The 21,178-nt window shown below is 37.8% G+C and overlaps 1 protein-coding gene across 2 annotated transcripts in view; it reads left to right on the plus strand.

Annotated features, from left to right (window-relative positions):
* The window catches only part of IL1RAPL1 (interleukin 1 receptor accessory protein like 1), a 697,132-nt gene that overhangs the window by 374,200 nt on the left and 301,754 nt on the right, over positions 1–21,178 (plus strand). The gene's annotated exons all lie outside the window — the stretch shown is intronic.

Genomic DNA, 21,178 nt, shown 5'->3' on the forward strand with positions numbered 1-21,178 from the left:
GCTGAATTTAGCTACTGAGACATACTTTAATATATGTTTATCATCTCAACCTGTATTCATGCTTTTTTTTTGCATGGATTTTTATTTAATCCAAAGGTAGGTAAGAGCATGTTGTAATCTGCTTTAAACTACTGTGGTGGTTTGCTACGAGTCAGAAATTAGACCTACAAATAAACCACCCCACTTCCCACCACCCCCTTTGGCAAGAGAGGGACAAAGGCAGAGACTATGGGTTGAGATAACAATTTACCAAAAGCAAAGAGCTGTGGAATAAGAAATGCACAGTAATAGCAGCAATACTAATAACAAATAAAAAGGTGCTTTACACGCAAAAGGTGCTCATCACCTCGACCTAGTTCTGCATGGCCACCAGGACAAAGCCAAGATGGTGACACTCCCCGTAGTTGGAGCCATGTGGCTTTCCCCACCCAAAGATAAGATGGCAGCCATTCCTGTGCTCACCACCATGTGCCTTTTCGCAAAGACAAGTTGTCAGGAGCTTCCCAATTCCCAAGTCCAAGACAATGGAAAAAAATGATGGACAAACCCCTGAAAGCTAAATCGTTCATGTTGCACTGCGCTGCCACTCTGTTGCACTGGGCTCAGCTCCCCTAGGGTTGGTTTTGCCACTGTTTTGTTCCCCACAGCTGCTTGTCACACCAGTGCCGCCACTTTTGACCACTCCGCTCCACTTGGGCTCAGGCTACATTTGCTTCTGGTCAGAACCATTTCCCAGAGCCACACCTGAGGAATGGGAAGGGGATGGGCGATGATGGTAGAGGATGGGGTCTGCAGGCCAATCCCAGCCACCACCCCTGCAATGAAGAGAGGGATGTCACATCACAGGGTTGCTTCTTACTTATGGTATATGGACAGTGAATATAGCTGGATAAGGTGCACTAAGAGTTAATGTATATATTCAAGGCCAGCTCCCATAAATTATGTATTTATTACACACACTTGGTACAATAGTAAGTAATAAGTAGTTTCTGTCAAAAATTCTGCCTTTAAAGTTTCAAAAATAGCTGAAATATTGTTCCTGTCAAGAGAACACTTCCTTCATGTATTCTTTTCCTTCCCTGCCTGAAAACAGCAATTACAGTGTCTCCAGTAGCTGCCCAACATAATATCAGCACAGGTCAGTGAAACTGGAGTTCGGTAGCAAGGTCCTTGTGAAGATCTATATAATTTTGAATCATAGAATCATAGAATAATTTGGGTTGGAAAAGATCTCCAAGATTGTGAAGTCCAATATTTTAACAAGGACCACCACACAACTAAATTATGGCATTAAGTCCCACATCCAGTTGTTTCTTGAACGCTTCCAGGGATGGTGACTCCACCACTTCTCTGGGCTCTCCATTCCAATGCTTAACTACCTTTCAGTGAAGAAATTCTTCCTCATGTCCAACCTGAACTTCCCCTGACGCAGCTTGAGGCCATTTCCTCTTGTCCTGTCACTGGTTGCCTGAGAGAAAAGGCTGACCCCCACCTGGCTATAGCCTCCTTTCGGGTAATTTTAGAGAGCAATAAGATCTCTCTTGAGCCTCCTCTTCTTTAGACCAAACAGTCCCAGATCACTCTGCCACTCATGTGACTCACTCTCTAGACCCTACACCAGCTCTGTTGCCCTTCTCTGGACACCCTCCAGCACCTCAAAGTCTTTCTTGCAGTGAGGGGCCCAAAACTGGACACAGGATTTGAGATGTTGCCTCACCTGTGTTGAGTGCAGGGGAACAATCATGCCCTGGTCTTGTTGGCCACACTATTGATGATATGGGCCAGAATGCCATTGCCCTTCTTAGTCACCTGGGCTGTTGACCACAACCTCAAGATCCTTTCCTCCTGGGCCGCTTTTGAGCCGCTCTTTCCCCATCTTGTAGCACTGCATGGGGCTGTTGTGACCAAAGTGCAGGACCTGTCACTTTGCCTTATCTCATACAGTTGTCCTCAGCCCATTGATCCAGCCTGTCCCAATCTCTCTGCAGATCCTTTGTACTATCCAGCAGATCAGCATTCCTGCCCAACTCACTGTCACCTGCAAAATTACTGAGGGTGCTCTCAATGCACTCTTCTAAATCATTAATAAAAATACAAATAGAACTGGCCCCAGTAGTGAACCTTAAGGAACCTAACTAGTGATGGCCAACAACTGGATGTAGCACCATTCACCATGACTCTTGGGACCCAGCCATCCAGACATGATTTATATTTATGAACATGATTAATGTTTATGAACATTAATTGCTTTGTTAAGCTGTAATATTTAGTGGAGAAAAGTGCACACAAACAACTAAGTCTTGTTCAGAAACATAAGAGTGTCTATAAAGAATCCATAGGATACAGACAAATAGAGATAACAACAGAAGCTTAAATAAAATATTACAAATTATATTATAGATGAAAAACCTTCTCCATCTTTAACATACTTAAAATAAATTCATTAGGTACTTATTAGCCATAAAAATACTGCCTATAATTAATTCAGAGATATTCAGCTTTGAAGATTCAAATTCAGATAACAGCAAGGTTCAAACAGGGAATAACAGCATCTATGGAAATCGTTCAAATCTATTTTCATCCCCAGCTGGTAAAGAACCTGAGCGTCTGCTTCAGTATCTTTACCTGTTTCTATTAGTAACACACAGTACAGCATTTTAGACAAATATTTTGAAGTGTACAGAATTTTCTGATTTTACAAAGGAAGGAAAGAAGGAAGGAAGGAAGGAAATCAAATTATTGTCTACTCTTGCATTTAGGTTTATCACCCTTGCTATCGCCTTGCATGTCTGAAGGTAAAAGCTTCAAATGTAGAAGTATTTCTAACTAATTTTTAAGGTCAGCTTTAATTTTTGGTCTTTAGCTGTATTTAAAATATCTCTATTCAAATTCACAGCAGTTTTATATTCTGTTTTTATATTTACATGTAGATATGCATGTGCATCCACACATACAGATATTATGTTGTTGAATCACATAACTTCCCTGCCATATAGTTCAGTTTATTTGACAGAAATAAAATATAATGTCATAGAGATATTTTAAATAAAAGAATATTAATAGTCTCCAAAAACTGTCAGTTAAAACTGCTTCCAAATTATCTTTGAAAAGGGTAACAATCACAATATAGAATACTTTTATTTTTCCCCCCACCATGATTTGAAATGCACGCTTATTAAGTTTATGAAAAACTAGTTCTTTATCTTCATCATGTGAAAATTAATTTTAGGTTTAGATAGCATAAATTTATTATTTTAGATAGGATGTGTTCATCTTCAAATATGAAGTATTGGTTTTCTGTAATTTTAAAGATCTAATTCTGTAAATCATGTCAATTACAGCTTAACCAATGTAACTATTCAACTGTTAATTTCTGTACAGTTAGCTAAAATAATTGCAGTTATATGAATGATGTGTTGTTATCAACACATAGTTATTTTTTGAAATAAACCTGAAATAATAAATGGGAAGTTTAAAATAACACGTGCAATTAAGTTTTGGTAAAAACTCCCTTAGTCAGTTTTTCTTTTTCTTTTTCTTTTTCTCTTTCTCTTTTTCTTTTTTTCTTTTTTTCTTTTTTCTTTTTTTCTTTTTTCTTTTTTCTTTTTTCTTTTTTCTTTCTTTCTTTCTTTTTCTTTCTTTCTTTCTTTCTTTTTTTCTTTTCTTTTCTTTCTTTCTTTCTTTCTTTCTTTCTTTCTTTCTTTCTTTCTTTCTTTCTTTCTTTCTTTCTTTCTTTCTTTCTTTCTTTCTTTCTTTTCCTTCCTTCCTTCCTTCCTTCCTTCCTTCCTCTCTTTCTCTCTTTCTCTCTTTCTCTTTCTCTCTTTCTCTGTCATGGAGGCTAAACATCCACAGTAGGAACTTGTTCAATTACCAATTAAATTTAAGAAGAATATGTATTTTTACATATTTCATGTATGCACGATTGTTTAATTAATTATCAGAAACATTGAACACAGAATGTATGAGGAAATCTTTGCTTTACTGAAGGAAATGGTGAGCAAAGAAAAGAAATAGAATCAATTTTTCATTAACCTGGTGGAAGAATCATTTCTTCATTATCTTGAATAATGTAAAACATGTTTACAAATAGGAATTGCTATTTCTGGGTACCAACCATTTTTGAAATCTGTCTTACTCTAGGAGGGGCTTTTATCGTGGTCATACATGCTTATAAATATTTTTATTTCTTTATAGAGTTTTTACCAGTGATTATCTTAAGAAAAGAGTAACCATTCATATAATAACTACATATCAAATCTCTATGAAAATCAAAACCAAAATAAAACAAAAACCTAACCAAAAAAACCCAAAAACAAAAAAAAAGGGAGAAAGTATCTGAAAATGAAGTCTTAAAACAGTTTGTCTTAAAAGTTCAAAAATGTGGTGTTTTCTAGATCTGCATGAGATCCTTGGTTATGTTTATGCATATTACTGACAAAGGAATCTGAAAATGGATAAGAGAATTAAGCTTTCTCAAAGGAATACCAAATGAGCTAGTAATACTACAAAAGAAGTCTCAGAAGAGCCTGTTATTCTATCAAATCCTTTAAGGCAGTAACACCACTCATTCTCCCAGGTAACAAGTGACAGGACAAGAGGAAACAGCTGCACGACGGTGACTGTGGACGTGCTACATTAACAGTTGGACTCGAGGATCTTGAAGGTCTTTTCCAACCTTAGCAATTCTATGGTTCTAAGACAGCAACTCTGACAGCCTCTTGAGATGGTGTGCAAGCTCAGGAGAACCTTTTCCAACATATGAGATGAATTTCCTTGGTCCTTGCCTTTCTGTTCATTTGGTTTATAGAGAGTGCAGGGGGCTATTTACTCTGCCTTTGTTATTTTTACACTCCATTTGTAAGCTTGCCTGAGCTTTTTCCATGGTCTTTTCCTTTTGTGAAGATGGTAACCATCACAAGGAATCTGGCTCTTATGGAGATGTTTTCTTATGTTTGATCCATCCCTTTCAAATGCCAGCTTGGTAGGGTAGTCAAATATCCATGAAAATTTTGACTGTGACTTAGGGAGGCTTGGTGAGTAGAAAAAAGCCTTCAGGCGAACATTAGGAATTTACACAGGTTGGGTAGCTGGAGCATACATTAAGTGTCCTGTACAGATGGCAAAAGCAGTTGCTCCTAGAAATAAATGTGGGATTTTCTTGAAGTTAATGCTTGTTGAAAGTCAGGAGATTGAAATCCACTCATTCTCCACTGCCCTGTCCCTCTGACACTGCAGGAGGTCAGCTGTCTGACATGAGCATCTTCATTGTACATGATAAACACCTTCCACATGTGTTAGGACAAAACAAATATCTAATACTGAGGAGATAAGCAGGTGAGTGCAATGTACATCTTGTCATTATGGAGTTGGTATAACTTATGCATAAAGCTAAATTCCAGCATGTGTTTGCTATTTTCTTGGCTGAGTGAGAACTCAAGATGAAAAACAAGCAATGGTGATGAATAGAAAAAGGAGCAATATCATCCTTACTGTGGGTGGAGTCATGAATAAGTGAGGAGTCTTGATGAGCTAGAACTGAGCAGGTTAGTCCAGATAGTTCTTTTATGTAAGGCTTAACTAAAGGATATATTAATTTTTACTGAGGGGAAAATATCAAATGCCTGTACTTGCACAGAATAGGAGCATTTCCAGGACACTTCCAAGGGAAGGCCATATTGACACTAGATCTGCAAGAGGCGGCATGTGGGATACATTTGGGTAAGCCACATGCCACTACTTACCCACTCTAAGGTAAATAAAATGAGCTTTTTGTGGCTTTTCAGCTAAACCATTTTCTAGGCTCCATCAGGCAGACTGACAGCTACAGCAGGAGATTAGATGTGGTACACAGGTGTATGAATGTAAGTGGATGACAGAACTGAAGTATCTTAAACTGAATTCCAAATTAAAATAACTTCCTTTGTGTGCTCCCATCACATACATTGAAATGCAGTGGCTGATGTGAGAGTTAAGGGACATATCTCTGTACTTATTACTATGGCATGAGGCTGGCATTTTAAAATATTAAACTTACTTGATGAGTTTATAATTTAAGAAAGTAATGGAATTGAATTAATTTATAATCATAATTCTTCTGAACTGCAAATCTAAAATAGTGATTGAGGCTCAAAAAAATTCATCAGACTGACTTAAAAGCCTTAATTCAACAAACAAGACTTTTGGTAATTAGTTTAGCATTTCCAAGGCTTCTGACCAAGTAAATATTACAAATCCTCCTTTAGAAAAGGGAAAGAAAAGCAGCAGCTGTGAATCTTTTGTCAGGCTCCCAGAAGTATCAAGTATTAGATAATCTATGGTGAAGTTTTGCATTACTTTCTCAAAGGGTTCAATCTGAAAAGGGGGTGTATGCCATTACCCAGAAATGTTACTAACACAAGTAGGGAGACTGTAGAGAACTTGACTGCTTTCTGCTCCCATTATGGTAAGAGTAAGTAAAGTTGGGAAAAAGGTGGTGTGTTTTCAGGATGTCTTTGGAACAATTCTATCCACAGCTCTCAACGATTAGACTATTTTCCCCAAGCCAAGACTGATCTAAGGCAGTCCTAGCAGCAGTGAGAAGTTTGTTCATGGTCTTGGTTCTGACCCTTGCTTCTCTCTCCTCTCCATTCACAAAGCAGAGACAGGCACCCAATATTACCAATAATGGAGAAGAGATTGTGTAGTTCCCAGCATAAAGAAGAGTGGAAAGGTGAAGGCCTCTGTCCCTCTTTCCCTTCTTTTCAATCTTCTCCTTTATTTTGATTAAATCACAAAGAAAAAAAAAAAAAGGTGGTGATTTCATCTTTATCTGATACAGAAAGAAAGGAGAAATCTTTATCGCAAGTCTTCAAGCTGGGGCTTAATTATTTATCTAGGGAGTGTTTTTGTGTGCTATAGAAAATTTAGTAAATATAAGAGGATGTCATGGTGAGAAAAAAAAAAAAGATTTTTTTATTTTATATCTGTGTGGAGAAGTTTTCAAAAAAATTTGGATGCAAATCAGATGGACATTTGGATAGTTGTTATATTGAAAATTAAATCAATGAAGGAGAAAACAGTGGTAAAATTGGCAGTGAAAATAAATAGACTGCAATTAAATAAAATTTAATTAATTAATGAATTAATTTCATTTAAGTTTTCCAATACATGTAACAGATTCTATTTTTTTTTTGGCCATCCAGTAAATAATTTTATAGGAATTCTGGCTCCTAATCAACAGCACAAGTAACAGAGTTTGGAGGGAACTGGAGGAAAAAAAAAGGAACAGATACATATTTACACAGCCTGTATGTTAATGAAATATTGCCTTGGAAATGTAGGGCATGAGAGAAGCAAGTTACTTGCTGAGTCTGACAATGTCAAAATAGCAGGTTTTTCAAAGGATTGCTGATGCACATGATTCAAGAGTTCAGTGTGAAGAGTAGAGTACTTGAAGTCATGTGAGATCTCAAAGTGACTCCAGATGTGATGTGCTAGAAGTAATAAAATGACATCTTGTAACACCTAAATCATTTGTATTCAAATATTTCACTTCTTTGTTCTATTACCATAAAATCAGAGTTCACATGTAAGCAAGAGACAAATAAAGATCCATGATTCCATTTCAATGGAATGCAATTATTCCATTTCATAATTAATTGTTTCTTCAATTCCATGGTGTCTATAGAATGACTAAAGAGTAACTCTTTTGTGGTAAATATGTCCATAATTGATGGTAGTCTGAAAATGATAAATTTACTTTAGTTTTTAATGTCTTCTTTTAAAGCTTACAAGCAGACTTAACAGATAGAACTTATTTGTAACACTGAAAATGATATTGTTCAGATATTCCCACTACTGAGAGAAACTAATGAAATTTGCATATTTGGTGCATGTTTAGTGTTACCATCTGTCAAAGGAATATAGCCTCATGCCACTAATTTCAAAGGTGATTAGAATGACCAAACAAATCTTGTGGTATTTAATTGCAAAAGGTGAGATTATCAAAGGTCAAGTCTGTCTCTATAATCTTCATTCAGCCTTTTAAGGTAGTAAGCATTATGATATAGCAATTGAGTCCTAAATTTGGACTTCAGTTAGAAAATTAAGATTAGACAGTGAGAAGGGCTCCTATTTTCACTTACTGCAAGAGCTAGTTTATGCATATAAATACATGCATTAATACACACATACACACACATAGTGGCACAACAGCATACATACAGATTCGAATATGCATGTATCTATTTTTATATAATAATAGAATCAGAGAATACTTTGGGTTGGAAGGAACATTAATGATCATCTGTTTCCAACCCTTTGCCATGGTCAGGGACACCTTTCACCAGACCAGGTTGCTCAGAGCCCCATCCAGCCTGGTCTTGAACAGTTCCAGGGACGGGGCATCCACAACTTCTTTGGGCAACCTGTTCCAGCGCCTCATTACCCTCTGGATAAAGAATTTCTTTCTAAAACTAAACTAGACCTATCCTTTTTTAGCTTAAAACCATTCCCCCTCGTCATATCACTATCTGCCCATGGAAAAAGTCACTCTCCATCTTTCTTTAAGCTCCCTTTAAGTATTGGAAAGTCTCCTCAGAGTCTCTCATTTCCAGGCTGAGCTAACAAAGCTGTCTCAGCCTGTCCATAGCATAGGTGTCTCAGATCACCTTCATGGCCTTTCTCTGGACCCTCTCTAACCCTCTCTAACCTCTCACATCTTTCTTGTGCTGAAGGCCCCAGACACACATGCAAATGTATATGCAGGAAATAATAGGATTAATAATTTTCAGGTCCAGGTTCACAGCTATTCTCAATCTAGATGCCATGAACATAATTCTTACATGTTTCAAATAGCAGTCAGTAATCCCCAGCTGTGGTATATTATTAAATGAAGAGCACATAGTCAAATACACCCTCGTGGTGGTTGATAATGAGTAGTGACACTCACAGGCAGTTTCTCTGTGTGTGACATTATATCTACTAAAATAGCTATTGTTCATGTTATCTTCAGTGTTGTTTAAAGTATGACTATTAACATGGCACTTTACAGGCAAAAGTTTAATCAAATGCATTCAAAGCTCATTATCAGTGTTACATACTAAAATTAGCTTGCTAGAAACATCTTTGCTTTTGGCTACAGTTTTCTTGTACTGTTTTTCTGTTTGTGGATGCTTGGAAAAAGACAAGGGTTTACAACAATTGAGTTTATTTCAGCATAATATTTTATATTGGGGCAAATTAAAAATAAAAGCCCTAATCTCATGTTTTAGTGAAAGTATGCTTCCAGAATCCCTTTCTATTCAATGCTGAGGAAAGAAGGATAAGGTGCATAGACCATAGGCCCTGTATCTCTTCAGCACCAGAACAGAGCAGATTCTCGGCCTCAGAACCCGCCAGATCTTTCTACCAGAATACAGGCAAGGCATATGTGTGATGATACACTGTCCTGCAGTATGATTCTGCATAATACTAATAACAAAGTGTGAAAATCAAAAGGCGAGGCTTCTAAACCAGCATCTTTGCTTAATTTGCTACAGGAGCCCTGGATAGGCAATATTCCAACACTAACAGACGTCGGATTTGCCACTATTCTCAGCTGAGGTGGAAAAAAATATCTTGAGAATGAGCACTTAAACCAATACTGGGGGGAAAAAAAAAAAAGGCTTTAACTGAGCCACTGTTCTGGCTCCAAGGCATCTGAATCTCATTTGCTTTAGGAGTAACTCTTTCCCCAACAAGCAAGGGCTTACACTGCTACCAAAGTGCAGAAAATACAAGTGCTTTTCAGTAGAAAACTCTTCCCTCTCAAAGTGTCTAAGTTTTTGTCTAAGATTCTGACTTCTTAGTCCCTGGAAAATGGCTAATAACTCCAGTGGGACCTGGATTTGCAGTTACCTGTTTGTCTTAAAAGCTTCAGAGCTGTTAAAAACTACAAACACATTCTTTCTTTCTATCACATTTGAAGGAAAAGTGTTTTCATTTGAAGCAAAATTCAAGAGTTGCTGGAAACGTCCTTCATAACCACTTAGAGTCTAAACTTGAATGTGAGAGTACTCACAGTGCTCACTGCGTGTTCAGTTAAGCAGCTGGAACTCAGGAATTGAGTCTGCATTACTTACCCATCGAGCTTTTTCAGCTGCTCATGCAGTCATTCCAAGTACATGCCATTTAATGGTCACTTGCATTCAGTCAAGGTTTATTTGAGAGGAGTTGATCTAAGGATCAAAAATTTTAGTTAACTCTGCAGTGAAAAAATGAGCTCTTTAACAATCATTTGGCCTAAGTTTTCAGGTTGGGCAGAAAAAGGAAAAAGTTTTCCCTGGGAGATTGCAGCTAAGTATTATGGTTTGAAAGGTAAAAGGTTAATGAAAAACCTGGATAGTGAAGTGATAAAACTATATACGAGTTTATAAGGAAATGAAATCCTTTGTATTCAGTTCAGGCTATGCAGTAAGTAAAACCAGGACCTGCATACTGAGCAGTAAGATAGAAAGAAAGATGAGATCAGAGAACATTTACTGGGGCTTGCACATCCAGAGTACCAAATCAGAAAAGCAAGTGGCTGAGTGGAGGAAAGACTGGGGAAAAAGAAGAGTGCTCATGCTATTTAAAGATAACATTGTAATATAGGCACACAGGGTGGAAGGATTAAGGAACCTTTAATTACTGCATTTCTTTACATCTAGGTTTTTTACTTCATGTTTTTTGTTCAGGTATTTAAAATATATAGATTACGTGGCAGTAGAGTTATACAATTTTAATTTCAATGGGGTGTGCATACCTTGCTAAAATTAATATGTTATCTCCCACTATTCTGCCCTGTGAATTTTACCCCAGGCTCTGTAGCACTATAGGTAGAAAAGTTATTAAGAAATTTTATGCCTTTACTGCTATACAAAATCATGTTGAATCCTTGTCCTTGGTAAAAACATCTCTAAGATGGCTGTGAGATTTAATAGGGATGCACATGTCTTTCACATTTTTAGGGTGTACTATTCTCTTAGTCTCCCAGGTGAGGAATGAGAGGGCCAGGTGTCCTCAGGCAGGCACAACTGATGCTGGAGGGGACACTGAGTATGTGTCCAACCTCCCCATTGCAGAGCACTTGCTTCTACATGCCAAAATACCCTCTCCCCAAAAGATTTCCTTCACAGTAGCACTGCCTTCATGCTTGGTAAGTGACAGTCCCTTTTTCTGCAACAGCAATGTTGTATTGATCAATTCATCATTTGAAGTGAGAAGAAGAATGGCCTCAAACAAATGTGAGATCTACTGGACTGCTATGATACACTGACAGTAAATACTCCATTTCTGCTTATTGAAATTGCTAATTTTTCCATTTGGCTCTCAAGTGCTGAAGCCAAAACAGTGTGCAGACTCCTTTATGGGCCTCAGGAACACCCTCTCAAACTCAAGCCTGTTCATTATTCAAGAGGTGTTACATTATAGAGCAGTTGTCTGGCCTGAAATATTGTCTAGTGCTTTTAAAAAAGCATTGTTTTTCCACTACAAATAATTTTCCTTATCAGAGCAGATTTGTGTTTATTTTTTTGTGGGAATTTTATTTAGGGAATCATTCTAAAATAATACAGGTCCCAGCACTAGACCTGTTGGTCATAGGAAGGCTTCAATAGGGAATGAATGAAAACAAGGACTCTTTTAACCTCTCATACTGCGAACCGGAGAGAAAATACCTAGTTGTTAATTAGAGCAATAAACTGGCACTGTATGCAACAATGTACAATTTGTTTAGAGTGGTACTTTTAAGCTGCGCTTTCCTATTCTCTATGAGAAAAATACACCCACACATGTTCAAATCTTGTGGATGTTTAGCACATGAGGAAAATCAGCAAAGGCCAAATGAAATTAAATCAGCTAAAATAGAAGAGTTTGGATTAATGTATTTATAGTCAAAATAGTGTGATCAACATGATTAATCAATAAATGTCATTTCTGTGGACATAATATGGTCTGAAGACATGAGTTGAACCAGCTTTAATGACAGTTTCATTGTGTCAGTGAAAGAGATAAGACACAATTGCATATGAGGAAAATATGTTATGACCTAGAATTTTTGGAAGGTGTTCTTCAAGCACTGAAAATTGGAGTCCCTCAGTCCCCTCAGGGCAGAACAGGCACAGCTGACTGACAGATGAAATACGCTGGGCTGGACAGCGGGTTCCTACTGTATGTCCTACAAAAGACTTGACATAAAGTGATTTACACAGGACAGTGGGTTTTGTCTTATGTGGGATATGGAGGGTATCCAACAATGTATGTCTTCCCTCTATAATGATGGGAGGGGGAATAGGTGGATAAGGCTCTGTAGCAGATGGCGATGTAGCATTTGTGCATGACACAGAACAGCAAATACTGCATTAAAACCTTAACTCTGGGAAACTACAGCAAATCCTACTGTCAATCTCTCTTCTCAAAGTCTCATATGAATGGTGACTTTAAATGAGCAATCTGCTTGTGTTTCAGTGCCTTGTTGCCACTGAGAATCTCACTGACATGCAGTACTTACTTTGACCATCATGTTTTGTTCTTTGGTGCTCAGAAAATACATCAAAGAAATTTAATTTGAGTGACAGAATAACTATATTATAGACTCTCTTAACAGTGAAGACTGCTAAAGGAGAAGTAATGTTTTTGAGTGAACAGCTACATGATTAGTATAGTTTTGAGCATTTTACATGAACCAGCATCTAACTCTTTCTGACTCTTCAGTAGTTCTATTTGGAAGACATGTGAGAGTCAAAGTTATGTTTGCTGAAGTACTGTATATCAAATTTGCAGATTTCGCAAGGCATAATACAGTAATGATATATCTTTGCATTTGTGTAAATCTGAATCATATAGTGGATGGTATTTCTTTAAAGTGGGCAAATAGCCACTGAGAATTGTATGACGGGTTTGACTTTTTGTCAGCAGAAAAAAAAAGGATAAAATATTTAGCGTAAGGTGCTCAATACCTGTTAGATAAAAATTGGCAGGGAAGTAATTTTCATGTGTTTAGAGTATTTTTGGGATGGCAATTTAGGTAGCAATCACAATCAAATATGGGTGATTTGCTCATTGTGTACTACGGTCAGAATTGTTGCAACTTATTTTTCTATACTCTCTTTAAGTGCATAAAGGGTGTATTTATTTCAGTCATTTCAGCTTCATTAATTGGCAAATTATCACTTCAGTTAAAAGTTAGAGGTTGACATGCAGAGTATGTTATAAAACTTTATGATCCTAATGAGGTCATGAACTTTATATGAATTAGTGCATTTAGAAAAGTGGAACTGGCAATTATGCAAAACATAATCTCCATCTTGTTTAAAATGAGTCAAACCTCCAAAGACAACAAATAAATAAAGATACCATGATTCACATTATTTATATTTACTTAAAATTTCTATGTTTACCCCTGTATTCCTATATGATATAGTTTTAGGTAGCCCTGTGAGGAGCAGAGAGTTGGACTCAATCATTATGTGTCCACTTCAATTTAAGATAATCCATGATTCTGTGTTCACCATGGAATTTTCATCCTATACTATATCCTTGAAGATACATATTTCTCTACAGAGACAATGAAAATGATGCCTCCTTTTTTTAAACTTTTACAGCTTAGAGAACAGGCAGTATGCACAGGCATGGTTATCTTCTGTCAATCTGACAGGTGAGCTTCTTGATAGGGATAAATGGCTTCACGTGGAGACCTGCCCAACATTTTCCAAATGTAACATCATATGTTTCCAGTTCTCTGTGGTGTGCACAAGAAAGGTGGAAGAGGGGGATATGCGTGTGTAGTGGTTTGGCCTAAAATACTCATTACTGTTTATCTTCTGTGAGATAAGAATTAGGAGAAACGCAAAGCAGGCACCGAACTTGAAAGAATATAAAGAAGTTTGTTAACAGACCTAAAAGAGGGAAAAAAAAAATATACCACACCTTTAGAACTCTTCTCCTCCCCCCACCTTCCTCCCTTCTCCCACTGACAATGTAAAAAGACAATCCTTAAGATGTTCAGTCTGTTTACCACTTCTATAACAACCTTGTTCAGTCCATTTAAAAAGAAGAGTCTCTCTTGCTCGTGCTATGAACACATTATCACAACGAGACAGCCGCCCACTTGCAAATAACTTTGTTCAGTCCATTTAGGAAGAGGAGTCTCTCTGATCGCATGTGAGTCCCTTCCCCCAACTTGCAGCTTTTCCCACAACTGCTTTCGAGGGTCCACTCTTGAAGATTTTTGGGGTTCAATTTTAAGGTTGAGCCGTTCAGAAACAAAAGTTCTCTTCACCCATCTCTGGGAGCATTTAATCTCTAAGAACAGAGGCCCTTCTCCTTCCCTGGGAGCAAAGGGTCTTCATCATCTTCATCGTTAGGACTATCTCTGGGAGCATCTCTAGGGACTGAGGTTTTCTCCTTTCCCATTTGGAGCAAAAGTCCTCATCTGGTCCATCTCTCCCTGTCCAAACTTCTCATGAAATTACAGCTGCATCAGCATCTGCCTATCTCAGCGCAGGTGCTTTTGCTTACGAGTTGAACACTCCACCCCCCATATCTTCATGAAATTACAACGGGATACTCTGATATATCATAGCTTCACAACAGACTTTCAGCTTTAAGCATCTCCTCTTTCTCTTCCCTCAGGTTTTCAGCTCTTCACAGCAATAAAAGGGTTAATCTCACTTCAGCCTTGCAGCTTTGCAGCTGGAATGTTGAATGTTGCTTATCACAGTGGAGAGGGGGGGAGCCAAGCCACTCCAGCTGCCCACAGCAGGGCTGTGGGGTGGTTCTGCAGGTGGAACAGGGCCCATCGGCTCCAGGATGGCCGTGGCCCGGCCCGGCCTGGCCTAAGCAGGGCCTGGCTGGGCCCGCTGGCCCCCACATGGGGGCCCGCAGCCACCTGTCCCAGTGCCGGAAACAAAAGAGAGCTTGGGGGGGGAGTCTGTCTATTCTTAAGTGTGTATCGCAGAGGCGGTCACAACTTTAAGTGGCTTAAAGAATTGTCCATATTCAAACTGGCCACTGATAGGTACTGTCAGGTCAGGTCCCAGAGGAAGCTGTAAGCATCCCTTTGCAAGGACACCCCTTCCGGGACTATGCTTGCTGACCTATGACAGCGTGTTTAGGATTTTGTGTAGAATATATATGTTCATAACACACAGTGAAATAGGGACAATTGAAGGTATTCTCTTCTAGTTCATAGCCCATTCATTCTTCCATTATGTAGGACCCTTAGACATGAAAGAAAATTTAAGTGGATCGAAGCCGTTAGAGATCACTGCCTTATCTAATTGTAAGAATTTTGAACTTGAGGGAACCTAAAGACATCCTATGACATAATCATACCTTAAAAATATTTTTAATTTCAATAGAGAAAACCAAACAAAAATATCTGGCTAAACATCTAGTAAAATTTTGTGAAAAACAATCTGATCACTTACACAATGCGGTTTTGAATCCAAGTAAAATCAAGAATGCAGTAAGTGTAAAGAAGTGTAGTATAAAAACAGCTATTTAACCAAACCATACTGTGATCCACGTTTTTCTGCTTTCATTTGTTGTGCAAACACTACTGTAGCTGCCACTATTATAAACTCAAAACACTAGCAGACAAGGATCTTTCCATTAACTTGAAAGTTTTGTTTTAGCTTGAAAAGTTTAATTGTGTAGTCAAGTGTATAAATACGTAGATACTTTATTATTATTATGTATGCGGTTTTTTAAATGAGGAAATATTAGGTGTTCAGTTGAAATAAGTGCACAACTGCACCAGTTATATCATGTCCAGCAGAAGATAACTAATGAACTAAATCACATCCAGGATGGTATGAGATAAGGTTGAGAACCTTGACTGAAAACAGCCAGAGATAACCCCACTGCGTTAGCACAGTATTTGTTTAAACACTTCCTTCTCTGGCCATTACAGATTTCCTTTTTCTAGACAAAATATACAACTACTCCTGGAAGATTTATGCAAGTGAGACATTTGGCAGATGATAAATCATATAGTTGTAAACACTGATTTTAATTTTCATAATGTAAGCCTATTCCAAAATGTGACCATTTAATCCCATCATATATGCATCAAAATTTCTAGAACAGAGAATGTTTCACATGCACAGGATGAGACACTCTGCCCAGGAGTGCAGTGACTGAAAAGGTCTGTGTAGTCATTTAATAATAATGCTCAGACTTGAACTCCTGTTTTGTTTCTGCATCTATTACCCTAAATATGTGACAGAGGATGGGAACATCAAGTAGGATGGCTCAATGAAAGGCAGGACGAGGTTTTGTGGCAAGCAAGTTGAGCAACATGCACTCAGGCTAGGAAAATGACTGACTTATGACTAGTATAGTCAGAGCCATTTACTTTTTGGTTTGATGAATTGTTCATTTGCTGGAATATTTAAACTGAATAAAATTATCTTTGTAAAATGCATGCTACACCTCAAACATAAGTTACATTCTGATACTAAAATCATGCATTTCATAGTGTACTTCATGTAGATGTTAGACTACAGGGTTATAGTATGACCTCTTTGGATGTGAAAAAAAAATATGTATTTGTCAATGGAACCACAGCTTTTATTCCTCAGGATGCACCTTAATATTATTATTGGGAAATAGATCCGTAGTTAGATCCAGGAAACTTAACAAGAGGCCTTGATAGACCTGAAGAAAATAATGAGCTTAATGCTGTGAAATAGTTGGGATTTGTATTCTTGTTCTTAAAAAGGGTTTGTGTCTGACCTTCAGCCTTATTATTCATTTATGCTCATTCGTTCTTCATTGTTATTTTATTCCATCTTTCTTTTTAATATTGTAGTGAAACAAGACATGATGTGTGTATGATAACATGTAAATGTCCAGTCATACAAGATGAAAAAAGAATTTACGAACAGCAAAAAAATAAAAACAAAGGTTCCAAAGAATTCCAGGACATAGGATATACTTATTTACATGCTTTGAACTGCAGGAATTCTGAGGCAGATCATTATAAATATTTATCAGATTTTGAATTTATAATCATTTGGCTCATGTTGTAGGTTAGTTTGATGGTACATAATTCACACTACACATGAAAAGACAAAACTGCATAGGTGATTTTGAAGAGATGCTTCACTGAAGTTAATGGACAGGCAGCCAAGGTGGCCTGTGAATTTTTGAAATTAAACAAATAATGTGAACAGGATGAATGAGATGGATTCATTGGGATTTTATCTGAAAATTTACTTTATTTCTTTCTTCTACATGAGAGGGTATGTGTGAGAGACAAAAATAACGTGAAACCAATTAATAAATCTTAGATATGTATGTACTTAAGTTTGGATTGTGAAGAACATTGCAGATTACAAATTGTGTAGCTACCACAGCACATTTACATCTTGGAAAATAAGAAAAGGGGGGTTGTAGGCTCATGTTGTCCATAAATATTTTATTTTTGTCAGAGTATCACTAAAATTCATGACAGTGCAATTTCCAAACAACATTCAAGGGCTTTGTGCATTGATTAAGTTTATTGGCTTTGGTCTAGTATTTAATGAACTGCCAGAAAAATTTATTGCTTAGCATACACAAGCAACATGAATATTATCTATTCATCTTGCTAATATAGAAAAAGCAAATGCTAATGTTCTTGGAGTCAGTAAACAAACTGAGGTGTTTTAGTATATACATACAGCGTTTGTATATACATGTAAGTGTATGTAAAAGTCAAGGTAAGATTGGACTATCATGATGCATTAATAAAGACAACTACTCTCCTTGAGGAATTGTCTCCTTCTGTTATTATATTTCTCATTATAAAAGGTCAAAATTTGTAGTTGAAAATTTCAATTCAAATATAAATAATACAATTTTTAAAAATCACAGTATGTACTATGTAACACAGAACTTGTAGATCTCTTTAAACATTATTTTCATGATTCACTTGCAAGGTCAGAATGATAAGCTTTCCACACCATTTCCTATTACATTTTTTAAAATTGTGATCAATTGCATCTCCTGGTTGAAACTGGATTCTTCTGACACGGGAATTAATGACAATTTTGATGACAAAAGAAGGGACACTCATCCAAGTCTTGAGGCATCAGCCATGTGAGTTAGACAGACAAAAATTAAATAAAATAGCATCTCATCCTCTCTCATCCAGAATAGCTGAACTTCTTCAACCATACCAAAATACGCCTAAAAAGATATAAAGTGTGTACCATGAAAATTAGTGCATATGATGCTCTAAGAACAAGGAATTAATGTTAGGCTTCATTTCTCTTGCAGTTACATTTACATCTTGCAGGCTGACATGGAGCTGTTTGCAAGAAAAAGATCCTAATCCACGATAACTAATCCCTGTGGCAGCTTCTGTGTTATACCACGCACTTGTCTCATAATGGCAGCCTTGATCTCAAGAGCGTAGGACATAAAAAACAAATAGATAAAGGTGTTCCTGACTTTGGATAGAACTTTGTTTCTTTTCCTGTGACTAGGTACACTGAAAAAAGCCAGGCTCCATCTTCTTCACACCCTCCCTTCAAGTGTTTATATATATCAGTGAGATCCCCCTGAGACTTCTCTTCTTCTGGCTAGAAATTCCCAGCTCTCTTTGCCTTGCCTTTCATGTGGAGGTGCTCCAGTCTGTTGCGATCCGGTTTAAACCCAGAAAAGCAAAGCAAGCTAAGTCTCCGTGCACAAATTGGAAAGAACTCAGAAGGCTCAAAATATTCCCAGAAACGAGATTAAAACCAAATGAGGTTAGATGTTGATGCCAAAAAATGGATGTATTTTATTTAATAGTAAAAGAGGCAAAGAGAAGGGAAGAGAAAAGAAAGAAATAAAGCAAGCAAGAAATAGAGAAAGAAGTATGCGTGGGGGGTGGGGAACAGGGAGAGGTGACAGGGGTTAGGTGGAAGCATAGCACCCCTCCAAGGGTCCCAATGACATCTCGTTGCTCCCCTCCATCTGGTCTGCTGGTGGTGAGGGTCCCCCATCGCTGCCGTGGCCACGCTGCCACACGCCAAAGAGAGCAGAATCCCGTGGATTAATACTCGCTGTGGGCCAGGTGGGAACGCCCACGTGTCTCCCTTGCAGGGGCTGGCTTGACACTGTCCCTTGCAACACTGAGGGTCTGTTGCACCATCTCTGGTGCTCTGGTGCAGGGTCTGGGGACCCCTTTGAGGGGGGCCCCTGTGATGGGCCATGTCACCCCCTTCTGCTGTGGATAAGCTTCCCCTCCCCGGTGAGGACCCCTCAGCTGGGCTCCTCTGCACAGGGGAGGATGGGCAGTCACTGCACCTCTGACCACAGGCTTTTCCAAGATAGCCAGAGCCTCTCCTCCCTCCACCCTGTGGTTCAAGGGTCTGTGCAAGCCTGGCAGCTGATAGCCCTGGGGCTGTGGTCTCCACTTTGGAGGTGTTAAACCAGTGCTTTGTGAATGTCCCCAGCGCTGAATTGTTACTTTATCTTATCTTCATCAGCGAGCAGTGTCAGGCCTCAGTCAGGGCCCCCCCATTCAGGGTGTGGTAGTCTTCTCTGCAGCTTTTGTAATACAGTTTTAAAAGTCCTTTAAGAAAAATTTTAAGTCATAAACTATTTCAGTCTCTGACACAGTCTCTTAACCAATTTAGTGGCCCTTCCAGTGTGTCCCTGTCTCTCTTGACCCAGGGAATGCACAACTGGACACTCTACCCCAGATGTGGCACCACCTCCGTCTGCTGGCAGTGCTCTATCTCATGCAGTAGAGGATATCATTGGCCTGTTTTGCTGCAAGGGCACATTGCTGGTTCATGTTCAAGTTGATGTTCCCCAGGACCCTCAGGTCCTTTGCTCCACAGCTTCTGGGTGTCTCCCAGCACAATTTGGTACCCAGAGCTGTTCCTTCCCAGGTGCAGGACTTATCCTTGTTGAGCTAGATAATATACCTGATATGAACAAGATTATCATGATATGAACTAGATAATAGACCTGATATGAATAATAAGGCATTCCTGCAAATTGCCTATTTTTTAAACAAAATAACTAAAAGCTTATCATTGGTTTTCTATCAACTGTCTGTTATTTTAATCTGAAGTTTCCTAATATTTTCTTTAGGGACTCTGCTTCACTGAAAGGGGCTCAGTTCTTTCCATTCCTCTTCTTTCTCTCTTTCATGAAATCTTAATTCTGGAAAATAATGAAATAAATAGCATCCTATCAATCAACAAGGCCTTCCCGTGCAAGTACTTTTAAGTTTTTCCTGCGTTTATTCAACAGCTAAATTTCAAACTCTCCTCTGTCAGTAACTAAAGTCACTACAGAATCACAGAAGATTTTGAAAAATGAAACAGGGCCATACAATATTTGAAAGCTTGATTATCTGTCTTACAATCATAAAGTCCTGGTGAAATAATGATCACGCACTAATAATTCTGCTTGTGCATCATCAGTCTCTGATCTCAAGTCTGTAACATCTCTGATCTTCTTGCTTCTCTAATCTTTGGTCTGTGTTTCCTGATAAGAACATTCAGTACCTTGCCATAAAGATTTTTGGAAGGTGTTTTAAAGGTAGAAAACATGAAAAAGAGAAATTTTGTGTTCAGAGGAACACTAAGAAATTTAGGGTTAGTTTAGACAACTTCCATTGCAGCGATTCAAGAAAAATAATCTCTAAATTACTAAAACTAGTACTAACCAAAGGGATTGCAAATGGGGAGAAGAAAGAGTTTTGGAAAGTCCTTCTCCCCATTATATACAGTTGTGATATTCTCAGTCTATGTGATATTTTCTACTTGTACCATATTACAGCATCTCTTTTTGTGATAGAAGTATTTTAGAGTTTTACTCATTCTGAAGTTTATAATTGCTGAAATTCTGGAAAATTTTTAATAAGATAAATTAGTTAAAAGCATATTTCAGTAACAATTTGTTGATGACTCTTTACACACATGGTGTTTTTTGACAACTTAGAAAGAGTTTAACTTGGTTTTCTCAGTTGCCAGTTCCAATTCCACCCCAAAAAATCATTGTAATAAGTCTTAAAGTATCTTCTAAAATAAGGTAGAAAAAACGGGAAAATATAATGGTCTCTTAATTGGTTATTTTTATTATTCATGCTTGCAAATAGATTTTTAAAAATGTGATTATGAATATTTCAACTGATAAAACATTCTAAACCCAAAAATTAAAGAGAAACATTTATTTTATTAATGAAATTTTT

This window comes from Corvus cornix, chromosome 1 (assembly GCF_000738735.6).
Source record: "Corvus cornix cornix isolate S_Up_H32 chromosome 1, ASM73873v5, whole genome shotgun sequence".
Lineage (NCBI taxonomy): Eukaryota > Metazoa > Chordata > Aves > Passeriformes > Corvidae > Corvus > Corvus cornix.